A 14,646-nucleotide genomic window follows, 5' to 3' on the forward strand; every position below is an offset into this window, starting at 1 on the left:
TAGTCGTTTCACGAAGTTACAGGGATGGTAGTCTGTTTGCATATATTCTACTGCAAGTAGATGTAATGACTTGCGTAGTAATGACACTGCGTGGTTACAACGCGGTCGTTGTAACGACCGTGTAGTGATTGTATTGTGGAGTAAAATCCACGATGTAAAAGTTGTTTCCCAGTGAAGTCTTTCTTGCTACACTTAAAGAAGCTCCACAAACCTTGGCATATTTCTCAAATACTTTCTTCCTCTACTGCTATTTGATGGGAGGAATGCAAGGGCTCGGCATGAAAAACGGTGGTGCGGTAACATTCTGCATGATTGTCAAAGATACACCCACCACCTGATTATATGAACACACCTATTGGACAAAGACAACCCACAAATATTAATAATATTATTCACTATATAAGCAGATGGAACAAGCAGGTCATCCAATGCAAATAGTATGCGTGTCACTAAGATCGATAAATACCCATGAAGAGCAAATCTAATGTGAGCAGCGTGTGTGTCACTGTAATAGACAGGCACTTTTGAAGAAGCAAAACTGATGACAAGTGTGCGCATCACTGTAATGATGCACACGCAATAATGTAAGAAAAGTGTGATTGTCATCGAGATTGACAAACACCATCGAAGATGAACTTCGAGCCGAGCAGTGTGCGCGTCACTGAAATCACAGTTACAAGGAACAAGGGAAACCTTGTGTGTCAAGAGGGACCGAGGGTATACCGTATTACTAGAGACATAGGTCCCTAGCAAGGAATATAGAAAGCATAAGCACAAAACCACGAATCAGTGCTGAGTTTATTTATCCAAATGGAAATGTTTGTGTTTATTCAACATACATGAAAAGGAACAATACATTAACAATCTAGTGTTCAGCGGAGCAGGGTATGGAAATCAGAAGATTTCCAGACCTCAGGCATTCACTTATAAAAGTGACATTAGCAATACATTTCCAAAGTAGTCACAATGTGAAAGGACAACTTGTGCTCCACATAATTTGTCATACATGCGGAGTCACGGTGTGGGTGTTGTCCGCGCGACCTGGGTCCTTCTGGGTCTTGAGCTGTTGGGTGGGTTTGAGCAACAGTTCTTTTATGGACCTGTCTTTTTTGCCTTTGGGGGCAGCCATGGCACCTGCTCTCGCTGGGCACACTGTCTGGGTGAGGGCAGGGTGGACAAAGGCCTGCTGATGGGGGAGACCATGGAGGAACACTGCAGAGCAATATCAGACAGCAGGGTCACAGCCGCACGTCCCCCCAACTCGAGTCCCTCACACTCACCTCACTGTCAGCACGTTGTGAGAGCGAGGTAGATGTCAGCGGCCTGCTTCTGGCGCCCTGTTGTCGCGGATCCGTAAGGATGGCACTGTCCTCTCAGTTAGGGCCTTTAAAGATGGCACTCTGCCACCCCAAAGATCTCACCGCAAGCAAGGAATATTGATGGTAGCGACCGGGGCCCTTGGAGTCTCTGGGGTAAGGGCGATGTGTGAGGAGCCCCTGGCTGCAATGCCCGTCTGGAGGTGCCCGAACCTGCAAGAAGCAGCGCGCCCAGCTGCAACGCTATGACCTCCATTGGGGCTCCTGATTCAGGCACCCACCATTTGGCGTCAGCCACTGTCCATTCGGGCCTTAAGGAGGTGTGCTGGATTGATCGGGTGGCTCTGCCAGAGCAGGGGGCGTCAATTTCAATACTGCTGGGTTCAAGCAGCTGCCTCAGCCGACCCGAGGTGCGGAGATGCGCAGTCTGGGGCCCTCACTGTGTGCAATCACCTCTGAGGCCTAAGGAAAGTCCAGGCCGGGTCCCTGATCCTCTCGCAGGGAGTGTGTTGCAGTGTGTGCTCCGTTCCATCCTCTCCGTCCGGAGCCAAGCTGCCCTAAGGTAGTCAGCGTCTGGTGACTCCCCGATGGGCCTTTTAAGTGAGGATGCACAGCTGGTGGTGTGATGGAAGCAGGGCACTGCACGGCCCGTGGGCACAGTGACTCCTCCCCCGCAGAGTCATCAGGATTGAGGCCATCCCTCAGCAGTGACGCTGGGACCTCGCGTGAGTGTCATGGGCCGGCTTCATGCACGGGGTGCCAGGCAAGGTCAGATGCGGCTCCAATGGATGGGCGCTGTGTGGGTATTGCGTTGCGGCTGCTCCCTGGGGCTGATGTGGGCTGCCGGGAGGCGCTTGATTGCTGCTCTCACCATTTATGTCTGCACTGGCCCTTCCGGGCGGCCTTGCGGCTCTGTGGCGTGTTCCCGCTGCGGCTGTATGATGGGCTCTGGAGTGCTGATGCTGCCACCTCACGCTCTCGGCAGTGTAGCGGTGCTCCAGAAAGGCTCTCCGCCAAAAGTGGGACCCTCGCACTGCCGGGAATGCTATAGAAGGCCGGGTGGGAGCGGAGAGCCCCGGTGAAGCATCCTAGCAAGATGCCATCTTGGCCACACCCCTCCCTCCCAATACTTTTTGAGTGTTATATGCATGGAATATCTACCTGACCAGGTCTATGCCTAATTGGACAAAGTCCTTACTGGATTCAGAGCATCCTCCGTCTAACAATGGTTCTTGTGGGACTCCATACGCAATTACTTATGCTTGATACTCAGTGTTGAGACATAGCCTAGGGAACAGGTTGAACATTCAGTGAGAAGGATCACTTTTTTTAAACAATTTTTATTAACATTTCGTTCATTGTTACAATGACAGTATATTTCACATGATGCACAGACATAAACAGGCTATTGTACACGGATTACTCCTATCGTATTACATATCAGAGACTCGTCAGCCCAAGCCAGTGCTTCCAAGTGAACCGTCAGAGTGTGCCTAATAAGCTTCATATATTACAGTGTGTTTATTCACTACAATCTGACTCGGACTCGTCCAAAGGGGGGGGGGCTCACAGTTATTTTCCCGTTAGGTATTCCACCTTCCCCAAACCTTTGTCCATTTTTTGGGGCACCCTCGGTGAACATACACAGACTTTTCTGCCATATCCATATCTTTGCACCATTGATTAAGAGTAGGGCTAAGTCTGGACTCCCAACGTTGTGCAATATTTCGATTTGCCACTGTCATACCTAGAGTAACCCAGTCCTGAGCGATAGTGTCTAAGTCCGTAGGATCCCAGAAGTTGAGGAGACAGCATCTCGTGTCTGGAAGAACTGTGACACTTGTGACCTGGGAGAGCGTACGCATCACCGCCCTCCAGTAGCGCACTATCTCTGGGCAGAGCCATATAGTGTGGTAAAATGTACCTGTGTCTCCACAGTTCCTAAGACAAAGCGGCGTAGCTGCTCAGTGTATTGTATGCAATAGTGTCCTGGTATAGTACGTGCGATGTAGGATTTTTAATTGCACTAATCTAAGCCTTGATGGTATTGCAGCCTCTCCAGGGGACGCCAGTGCCTCCTGACAGTCAGCCTCATCTATGTCTCCTATTTCTAGTTCTCACTTGGCCTTCAATGCTGTTGTGGGGTCTGAGCCTTTATTTACTATTTTCTTTCTTTTTACTAGGTATGTGAGATTGCCTTTTTTAGGAGATGGTCTGTTAAAAGCCTATCTTCTAGCGGAGAGGATTCTTCAGGCCGCGCTTCTGGTGGCAGCAAGGACTGAAGTGCGTGTCTGACCTGCACGTAGCGAAATAGTTCTGTCTGCGCTAATCCGTAGGTGGCCTGTAAATGGGCAAATGTGACTACTTCCCCCTTCTTCCATAGATCTCCGACTTTGGATATCCCTATCAAGTCCCAATTGTAAAGCCCTTGGTGTTGCGCAGCATACCTAATCTCTTTGTGTCCCATAAGGGCATAGCTTGTAGGACTACTCCTTCACAACCCAGTACTTCCCTGTGTGTAATGCTCTAATTGCCTGTATGAGTTCCTCCGGTGTGATATCCTCTTCTAGAGCTGCTACTGCATCAGGAGCTAAAATGGGAATGCGTATGTCGTGGAGAAATGCGAGATTATCTTCCCTAGTTGTAGTAGTAATTGGTGTGTATACTGTCTTATAATGTGTCGCCAGCGCTTCCGTGATTTGCTGCGGTGCGGTCACTAATCATCCGTCATCTAATCTAATCTGTGTTGCCCAGTTACTCACTCTTTCCTTCTTTCCCAACAAGGCCAGTAGATGACCCGCTTTATCGCCATGCTCGTAGACAGTGTGGTGCATTTGTGTAAGCGCACTAGCGGCCTCCTCCCTTGTGTAGACTTTATACTCATGTTGTGCAAGGCGTAGTCTGTGTGTCATCCCTTCAGTAGTGTCCGCCGCATGTGCAGCCTCCGCCAAGGAGTCTTCCAGTTCTAACTTGTCTATGCGGTTTTGTCGTTCCCTCTTCTGTCCCACAATTAAGATCGCTTGCCCACGAAGTACTGTCTTGTATGCCTCCCATAAGGTTGTTGGTGAGGGGACCGAGTATTGATTTTCCTCAAAATAACACTTCATCATCTTAATGAGGTCTTTGCTTATTTTACGATTTTCGAGATACCCTGGACGAATTGGAAACAATCTTTGGTTTTGTGGGACAAAGGGTGCATATGCAATGAGTACTGGTGAGTGGTCCGATATACCCCTGGATAAATGCGTGATCTCTGTCATTCCTAGCATGCCTGTGGCTAAGGTAAAGATATAGTCTATTCTAGAGAGACTATTATGTACTCCAGAATGGAATGTGTATATCTGGTCCTCCAGACATCTAATAGGCCAAGCGCGTCTGCAAATTCTATTAATTTGTGGTTGGTCCCACTAGGGTCTCTAGGGGGCTGTCGGTCTATGGATGTATTCATGGTGGCATTAAAGTCGCCCCCCTTAATCAGTTCTCCACCGGGGAGTGCGAGTAGGAATTTTCCCAGCTCTGGAAAGGCAGTCTGGTGCAGTGCCGGCGGGATATATACTGATACAATGGTATATATTCCACCGTCCCATTGGCATGTTATTGCAGCAAATCTTCCCTGATCATCCTTGTGTGTCCCGGTTACAATCAAAGAGAAACATCTGTTTATTAGGATCCCTAACCCTCTGGAACCGGAGGTAAAATTGGAGTGGACTATCATTTTGAACCCCATCTGTCCAGAGCCTTAATAGTCGTTCCCTGCAGGTGGGATTCCTGGTGGAGTGCCACCGCAGGATTTTTACGTCTAAGGTAGTGTAATACTAAACCTCGCTCTATTTTGTCCCCCAAGCCATTGACATTCTATGAAATCACTTTCAATGGTGGGCTGGACCTTTGGGAGGTCTGCGTCTGGAGACCGGCGTCACTGTCTTCTAGGTTTGTGCTTGCCATAATTATCATCAATGGTCAGACCATCTTGGGCTGCTTGGAAATTGTCTCCTGTGCTGTCACCTGTGTTGACCCTTGCTGTAGCACCTAACATAAAAATTGCAATCATAGCTAAAAAGAACTCAATTAACTGAACCCATCCATGCATCCTCCTCCCTGCACAGCAGATTTAGAACTACCCGCCTCCCCAACTCAGCAGAGTGCTATAGTCCCATAACTGTGTACATGCATAAGGGGTAAATTCACTCTGTGTCTCCCGCACACTCCCAATCTTGTCCTTATAGTCTGCAGCAAACGATCTGCACCTTACATCCTTCTGATCCGAGCCATAGTTTTCAGACAGAGCATCACATGGCCTCTACTGTGTTTGTCTTTCAGTCTATAGGGTCGTACATCATTCTGCCGACCGGGATTCTTGTCTGCAGGTCGTCATTCCCTTGGCATGTCGGTAAGTTGTTCCCAACCGTGGCGATGTCGCCTTGGGATGATCTCCTGGCTCAGAGCATGTCATCGAAAATGTAGTTCTGTGTTGCTTCTGACCCCTGCGCCGGTGCTTGCTCCTGTCGAGATTCCTGTCTCTATGGGTTGGGCCGTTTGAGAGATTTGCTGTCTTTGTTTCACCCCTTGCCTGTTGCTTCCTTTGGCTGGATGCCATCCTTCCAACCATCTTGGGCCTCTTCTGGCGTCGTGAAGAACCAGATTTTACCTTCTGCTTCAACTCTTGGCTTTGCTGGGAAGAGCATTGCATATTTAAGTTCTCTGTTACGTAGCTCTCGTTTGACATCCAAAAAGTTCAGTCGCTGCTTAGTGACCGCTGCAGTGTAATTCGGGTATAATGTCACGTCACTGTTATCTATCCGCAAGGGGGGTGCGACTCGGGCCGCCTGCAGAATCGCATCTCGGTCTCTGAAGTTAAAGATTCTTGCCAGAATAGGTAATGGGGGGGTTCCTGGCTTGGGTCGCCCACCAGGTATTCGGTGGGCTCTTTCCACCGAAAAGAATTTCGAGAGTCCGTGAGGTTGTAGCTGTGTTTGGACCAGTTCTTCCACGAAGAGATCTAGAGCTGGCCCCTTGACACTCTCCGGTACCCCCACCAAGCGCACGTTGTTCCATCGCGAGCACCCTTCCTGGTCATCCAGTTTCTCTGCCATCTGCTTGGTCACTTGCTCTAGGTGACATACTTGCCGTTGCAGCCTTGCAGTGTTCGTTGAGAGGGCCACCGTGGTGGTTTCAACCTCCGTCATTCTTGTGCTCATCTTGGAAACATCCGCTCTGAGCAGCGTTATATCGCAAGAAATAGTCCCTATGGAGGTTTGCATTTGCTGAAGGGTGGTCATCACATCTTGCAGGGTGATCTCTTTTTGTTTCTCTGACTGCTGGCGTTATCAGAACCCTGTGCCATGCCTGGTGAGTCCTGGTGCTCCTTGGTAAAGGTGTATTTATCTATTCGGTTGCTCTGTACTGATCTCTGTCCTCTTCCTCCCATGGCGCCTTAAGTCTCAGGAGAGTATACCCTTTCCAATTGAAGCGGGGGTCAGTGCCCATTATTGTCTACCAGCGTTGAGTTAGGATTGGGGGTGGTCTGTCAGCTGTTCCCTCTGATAGCTGGCCTCCACTGTTGCTCCTGAGAAGGTCAGGTTGGGCGCTGTGGTTGTCTGCTCTTGTACAGCATAGGCCACCGTTATCCTCCCGGCCATTGGGGACCAAGTTGCAATAATTTGAAGGGGTTTCAATGCCTAGCAGGCTGGTCCGGTCATTTTATCCTGCTTCTGTGAGCTGTTCCGGTGGCCCCGCAGCTGATTTTCCACCCAGTGAGCCGCCTCTTTCTTTGCATTAATAGAGGTCTGGTGTTGCCACGTATAGCAGTGCTGGCCATTGTGCAGGGCCCCCGCGGTCCTCCCACCATGTCTGCCGCTTTGCTCTGAGGCGGTCTAATACTGCCGGGGCACCCCCTCTGTGCCTCTGTCCTTCGGCATCTTAATGGCCGCTCCTCTGACCCAGCTATGATGTATTGCGTCTACAGAGTGCTCAAATGACGCTGTGGCCGATATTGGTGCCCGAGTGCCGTCTCTATTAAACTGTGCGGGGAAAATATGCATAGGCCGCCCACTGCAGTATCTGTCTTAATGCGCGGCCCCTGCGCTCACCTCCTCACGGCTGCCGCTTTGTCCTGATTTAGTCGGACTCCCCCAGGGCGCTCACACTGTTATTCTGTCCCCTGGCATTTCCACTGATTCCGCAGCTATGCGGGCAGCTATTCTTGCTCCGTCTCAGTTCTGACGATAACCCGGGCGGCGCGGATATTCTACCTCCTGTCCACTTGCTGCTCGCTCACGCTCCGTCCAAGTCTCCGTAGTGCCAGGAACTCCTGCCTCCACCGCGGGCGGCCATTCAGGGCACGCGAGGTCCCAGCTCTGCCTCAAGGTCCAGGCCCCGGCTCCACCCCCAGGTCCTCAGCGACTTCGGTTGCATTCTTTTCACCGAAACTTCAGCAGATGCTGCTCGAGTCTCTACTGTGCCCCCGTCTTCGTTTTTCAACGGTGCAGATACCGGATTGATGCCAGGATTTCTGGGGAATGTAGGGTGGTCACCGGAGCTCTCTCAGGCTGCGGCCATCTTTGCCGGTCACTAGCCACACCCCCGATCACTTCCATTCTTATGACTTCAGATACATGCAGAAGGACCTAATATTGACCTGTAATGCCCTTGCAATGAGTTAACGTGCCAGAAAACTTCTGTCCATCTACAAACAAAATGACACCAAAATGACATAAATCCAATAAGAGAAACCATTTTTAAGGTTTTAAGTAAACATAGCTGCCAGTCGCATAAAGTGCCAATGATAGTCAACAATCATGGTAGAATAGAACCTAGACAAAATTTGATAATGACCGTGAAGGAACGCAGATCAGATACACTAGCCAGTTTTGTCCTGGTCAAAGATTTTACCTCAGTGGCGGCTGGTGACATTTGAAAGTGGTGATGCGTAAAACAATTGTTGTACTTCACAGCGGCGAGTGAGCGTAGCGAGCGAGCCTGTACCATCTACGGAGGTTCGGGGTGGTTCTCACCTCGGGAAAATGTTGAAAAGAGAGTAAGAAAAGGGTGCATTTTCAAGCAAATTTGAGAAAGCAGGAAGGTGTCAACCATTCTGAGGTCTGATAACAAAGCACCAGAGCCAGACAGCAGGCAAAGCACTGCAAGCTCAACAAACAGTACGTGTCCTTGACTAAACCAACTGAAACAGGCAGCTCAAACATGATGTCACATACTCTGCGGCTCAATACTGCATCACTGCTAGAGGGACTTGGCAAGAGATGCTGTGGGGAAACTGCCTGCAAAGGCCGGAAATGGACAACTGACCACCCAGCTCAACAACAACAGCACAGTCCTGTGGAGCTCTCATCCTTACACACAACAAAAAACAAATACATTTATCTGGGACAACCTTCTCTTAATTTGACATTAACAATCATGATCTGTTAGCACTATTGACAAATTGCCCAGTTCCGAGTGCAAATGTGTTCACTCATTGTTACAATGCATTCAATCCGGCACCAAAAGTTATATGACTTTTCTGTCACTTTGGAAGCAGCAATCCATTATATCCAATCAGCAATGCACAAACAACCATTCAATAAACAAATGCTTTATTTCATTTAACTGCAAGTAAACACCTTGGATTTCATGGGGGCAGTGAGCAGACATCATTTGACTTTCTGTTGGTAGTTTATGGCAGACTGTAGACCTATATGGGGGGGTTAGATTAATATTAATACATGCACTGCCTGATATTCAACACATGTTCTTTCATGAACTGGTATGGCCCTAAAAGAGGGCTACTGATTTATTTCTCCAACACTGGCACTTCCAGTTCTCCCATAAAAGTTTGATGCGTGCTAGGATTTGTACACACCTGGAATAGGATGGGTGGTTTGTCACAAACACACCAACAGGTGAGACGAGACATCTTGCTGAATGCATCCCTGCAGACGCACATGGCTCGCAGAGAGAGGCGGCTGACGAGAGCTGGCCCAGCAGGCAGCTGCCTCACATCACACACACAGTCCCTGGTTTCTCCTGTCGGCTGGTGCTCACAACCCAGTGCGCAGAGAGCCCTCCCGACCTGCTGTGCACACTCCCCGTTCGCAAGAAGCGGATGCACAGAGAATCTTCCCTGCCTGGTGGTGCACACTCCCCGCGCAAAAGAAGCTAGTGTAACCTTCCCTGCCTGCTGATGCACACAGTCTAGTGCATAACAAACTTGCACAAAAGCCATTCCCACCTGCTGCACACAGCCCTGAGAGTGGGTCGCTAAACCAAAGAGAGGGCACCTCCAGCTTGTACGCGTTTGTCCACATGCCACCCTTCTAGTTCTAACCCAAGGAGAGACAAGTCGGCCCACAGAGAGCCGAGACAGCCTGCACCCACACCTGTAAAGGAAGCGCTTGGCTGACCAAAGGACCTCCTGGCGCAAACCCATTCATTCCTCGAAAATAATTATGTAAGTTAATCTGATTATTACTCTCACAAGAGAGGCTTTGGAATTCTAGCATAAGGAACAGGATTTCAGTGGCCCTTTTTGAGGAAGAGATTATTTCTAGCAGGTAGGTAGCAGATACGTGTCCTTTTGGAATAGGTAGGTAGAGTAGTGAGATTATGAGAACCACTTACCCATTGTGATGTGAATGTGAGTCTACATGCAGTATTGGTCAGTACTTGCTAGGTCCTTATTGCAATATTCGCAGGCTGGTCACCATTTTGCGGGGTGCATGAAATGATCTAAAATTCACCTTTTCCTTAGAGAGATAGCCGATAACATCAACAACTCTGTAAACTCTCCATGTCATTTGTCTTGGTAGATATATGTGAATATATTTATTAATTTCTTCTTGGAGGCACAGAGTGTGCTGTTTTGCTTCAAGACAAGCTGGCAGGTTGGATTGGCAGCCCACGATGAAGGTGCAGTGGTAGCATGCTGGCACACACCTTTCAAGCGTAGCAGCACTTGGTCATGTTGGGGCTTTATATAGGTTCTTATTTTATAATTCATCCTTTTAGCAAAATAGAGCTGAGCTTTGTCTGCACAAGGAGAGAGCGCAATTGCTCAAGTTGTGCAAGTGTCGTGTTTGGTCTCAATGGAGCCTTTTTCAGTTTTTCCTGTAGTGGCTTGTGAAATTAAGTTGTATAATTCATTTGTGTATGACTGAAGAACAATGTTGCTGGCCCAAACTGAATTATTGGTGATTTATTTACAGTCAGCGCTGATCTTCTGTTCTAGATCAGGGCTGGCTGTTACACTGACTAGCTAGCGTTGCTGTGTAAAAGCGAATGTAACGTGCGATATCTCACCTTTTCGGTGCAGCAGCGCTTTGTCAATGTTTCTTTTAACATTTCAATTTATCATTGTTGGTCTCAGAAGTATGCGATCATTGTCTCTTTAAGGGTGGGAGATGGTTTGGGGGGAGGGGTAATCTATATATAATAAACAAAAGTACCATTCTCCTCGACCGTGCCGCAGCCTCAGCTCCTGCCGCTCTCTGGAGCCCTTCTGGCGTGTAGGCAGCCTTCCCTCCTCCTGCTCCCCTAAGTCAATCACAACGCTGCAATGGCAGCATTGTGATGGGTGAGGCACAGCTGAGAGTGCCCCAGCCGGGCCATTTTCTCTATGTAGGCCGCATGCAGCAGCCTACATAGAGAAAAAGGGGGCGTGCGCATGACTGCTTTGTTCGGCCCTGGGGCCGACCAAACAGTCAGTACCCAAAACAGTGGGCAAGCCACCCCCCCCCCCCGCCCTCGAGCAGGACCAAACCAACCAGGCACTTCTGCTTTCTCGCAGTGCGAGAAGCAGAAACATAAAATGGTAGTTTTACCATTTTATGTTTCTGCCTTCTCGCACTGCGAGAAAGCGGTGGGGCGATGCCCCAATGGGGGAGCCGCCACTGTTTTACCTTCTGACTTTAGTCCTTTAAGCAACAGTCCACCAAAGGAGTACACTTCTAAAGCCTCCCAGGACCATAAGGGAGGCACTTAGAGACTCACAGGGTGGCATGCAGAGGCCACAGCAGTACAGGTGCAGTTGCCACTGGTCAGCTAGCCAGTTGCAGGAAAAGGTTTCTTGCAGCTTGTTGTGTCCATGTATCTTTAAGAGTAGTTCAGCCTTCAGCATGATGACCTCTCTGTCCTCTGTGTACAAGAGGGAGAGCAGGTCCAGCCTTCAGGGCTCTTCTCAGGTTAATGGTAGCAGGGTAATCCTTCATCTGTTCTTCTCAGGTCCAGGGAGAATTCTGAAGTGGGTGCCTGAAGGTGCAACATTTATGCCTAGCACAAGCTAGTAGATGGGAATGACCCCTGGGGATGCCCTAACCAATGGGGAAAAGATTCCTGGGGCTACCCCTGCCCACTTTGGGCATTATCAAGATGTATTTAGTCATACTAAACTTGGGTTCTGAGGGCTGGGGGGGGGTTTGTGGGGAGTCTACTATGGTAATCCTAGAGTCCTCCCAAATCTAAAAACAAAATCCAGTTTGATGCAGTCCTTGTATCCCCAAGAAACTCAGAAACAGAAGTGTGGTATAATAGAATCTGGACTTTCAGCAGTCAGACAGTGAATATGCAAGAGCTATTTTGATATCGAATCCTTCAGCAGACCTGTCACTGTAATACCATAAGCCTCCCACTGTGATTTGAGCCTGACTGGCTAGCTAGACAATAGAGGGGGCAGGCCTAGGTGTTAGCTGTATCGGCCTTCGCCAGGAGATAATCACATTAAAGGCATAACCCTGAGGCCATCCTGCAGAGAGAAGAGAAACAACCTCTACTCCCAAGACTAGGGGTAGGTGCATCTCACATAATTTCGTGCATCGTAATTACAGAAAATTACTCTAAATTACACATAATTACGCAAAATGCATTCCTCACTCAAAGAATTACCTGAACGGTCTGTTCAGGTAAAAATTCAACTTGGAATTATATTTTTGAGTTGAGATCCAGTTGTATGTTTTCAAAACACTGCCACTGGCATTTGTATTCATGGTTTGGTGCTTAAAAAATTACCTGACTAGTCCGCTCAGGTAAAAAATCTTCCTGAAATGTTTGTTGACAGCACATTTTTAAGGAAATGCTACTCATGCTCAAGATACTTTTATTTACATTAGGATTTGTAGTTTAATGCTCAAAAATTACTAGAACAACCAGCTCAAGTAAAAAATCTACCTGAAATGCCGCTCGCATTAAAATAATTACCCGAATGGTACATTTCCTCTAAAAATGTCTCTGAAATTACACAATGTCGTAGAATGGCATAATATCAGTCATTTTGCACAAATTATGTTATACAAAATTATGGCAATTACTCCAGCGTAATTAAAACTTTGCCCAAGCCGACTCAAGACCCTTTGTCCATTGTCTGGGAGACTTTACGAGATGGGAAGTTGCGTGGAGATACCAATCTCCAGCATGTGTACTCAACATTTGGGAGACTAAACAGAAGTGGAGCTTCAACGAACTTCCAAAAGTGCCTAGCGCAACTAAACCTTTGTGAGACAAGCTCCTCAAGGCAATATAGCACTATGCTTTTTGATGTCCAAAAACTGCATAGCCCATAATGTCCGTATACTAACAAAAGTAGAAGAACTACCTTTATCTAATGCCACACCCACATGATAAAGACTGTTTGTCGAAACGCGTCAGGGGATTTTGAACCTGCTGATCGAATAAATGAACATGCTGACAACCTCTGGGAGTGCAGCGTCTCCGTTTGTCTGCAAATATATATATATATATATTATCTACTGGCTTGCCAGTAGATAGTTATAGTTAGGACCACGTTTCTGTAGGAGAAGCATTTTTTGATGTGCTTATAACTTTGGCATTGTTTGACGAATCTAAATTTTCCAAAAAGTTCCTCTTTTCAGGTCAGCTCCCATCCCGAAAGTTTGGGGGTGATTCGTCAAGAGGGGGCTGAGAAAAAAGGGGGGTCCCAAAACATGTTTTCTCCATGCAATTTCCATAGGAAACTTTAGACAAGGCTACAGGTCAAACTGCTGAACGGAATTACGCCAAATTTGGCAGGGAGAAAGGTCTTGGTCTAGAAAGCACGCTTTTGTTTAAATGGGGTAAATCCGATCAGTAGTTTTTGAGAAATATCAAATTTTACAGATATTTGAGAATTCTGAAATCTGATTGGCTGAGGTGTTACGAGCACGAGCTTACGGCTCATTGGCAGAGAACTGTTGAAACAAGGAAGTGTTGGCAGCCATTTTGTGATTCAGTCCGTTAGCTCGCATCTCTCCCTCTAGAAGGCATCGGGTCCGTAGTTCTACCTCTGCGAGGCAACACTGAAAATATACTGCAGCTATGTCTGTGCGAGATACCCCTTTCACTGTCCCTCTCCCCACATCACCAGCTTGCGGCTATGCCTTTAGAAGCCAGTCCATCGGCTCGCAGCTCTGCGCCTACAAAACACTGAAAATATCCCGCAGGTCGGTCTGTGTGAGATACCCCTTTTACGCTCTCTCTCCCCACATCACCAGGTCGCAGCTATGCCTTTAGAAGCCAGTCCGTCGTCTCGCAGCTCTGTGTCTGCGAGCCGTCGGGCCCGCAGCTCTACCTCTGTGAGCCACCTCATTAGCTCGTAGCTGTGTCTGTGCTAGCAGGCCCGTCGGCCCATTACTCTCCCCTCTGCGAGTTAGCCCGTCGGGTCGCAGCTCGGGCCCGCAGCTGTACCTCTGCACACCAGCCTGTTAGCTCGTAGCTGTGTCTCTGCTAGCAGGCCTGTTGGCCTGTTGGTCTCCCTTTGCGAGTCAGACCACAGCTCTCCCTCTTCGAGCCAGTACGCTGCTGTGCTTTTACGAGCTGACAGCCCGTAGCTCTCCCTCTGCGAGCCGAGCCCATGGGCCGCAGCTCTTCCTCTGCGTGCCTGCCCGACGGCCCGCATGTCTCTCTCTGCTAGCCGGACCACAGCTGTCACTCTGCGAGTCGATATTGGGAATATAAGGCGGCTCTAAAAAGAGCCCTTGTGTTTATTCGTTGGAGCTACATGTAAGTGCGGATGCGCAGCTTCAGGTTATTCAGAAAAACTCGGTTTCCCAAATGGAAGAAAACTGGAAACGAAAATTAAAAATGTTGTTGCTACTCCAGTATCTATTTCTGGAAGAACTTTCGCAACACTGGCTATTGTTTTCCATGCTGGAGCTACTACCACATGTGAACATTATACTGTATATTTAAAATGCAATAATGGTTGGAGTCACTGCAACGATACACACTTGGAAAAAAAACCGAGATTGCCTTATGGATTACCTAACTCATACTAGATATTTCTGAAACAAAAATTTTAGATACATTATTTGGCCTAGAGGGAAAATGGGAAGATGCTTTAAGGAAT

Source organism: Triturus cristatus, chromosome 4_2 (genome assembly GCF_964204655.1).
Source record: "Triturus cristatus chromosome 4_2, aTriCri1.1, whole genome shotgun sequence".
In the NCBI taxonomy this organism is placed as follows: Eukaryota; Metazoa; Chordata; class Amphibia; order Caudata; family Salamandridae; genus Triturus; species Triturus cristatus.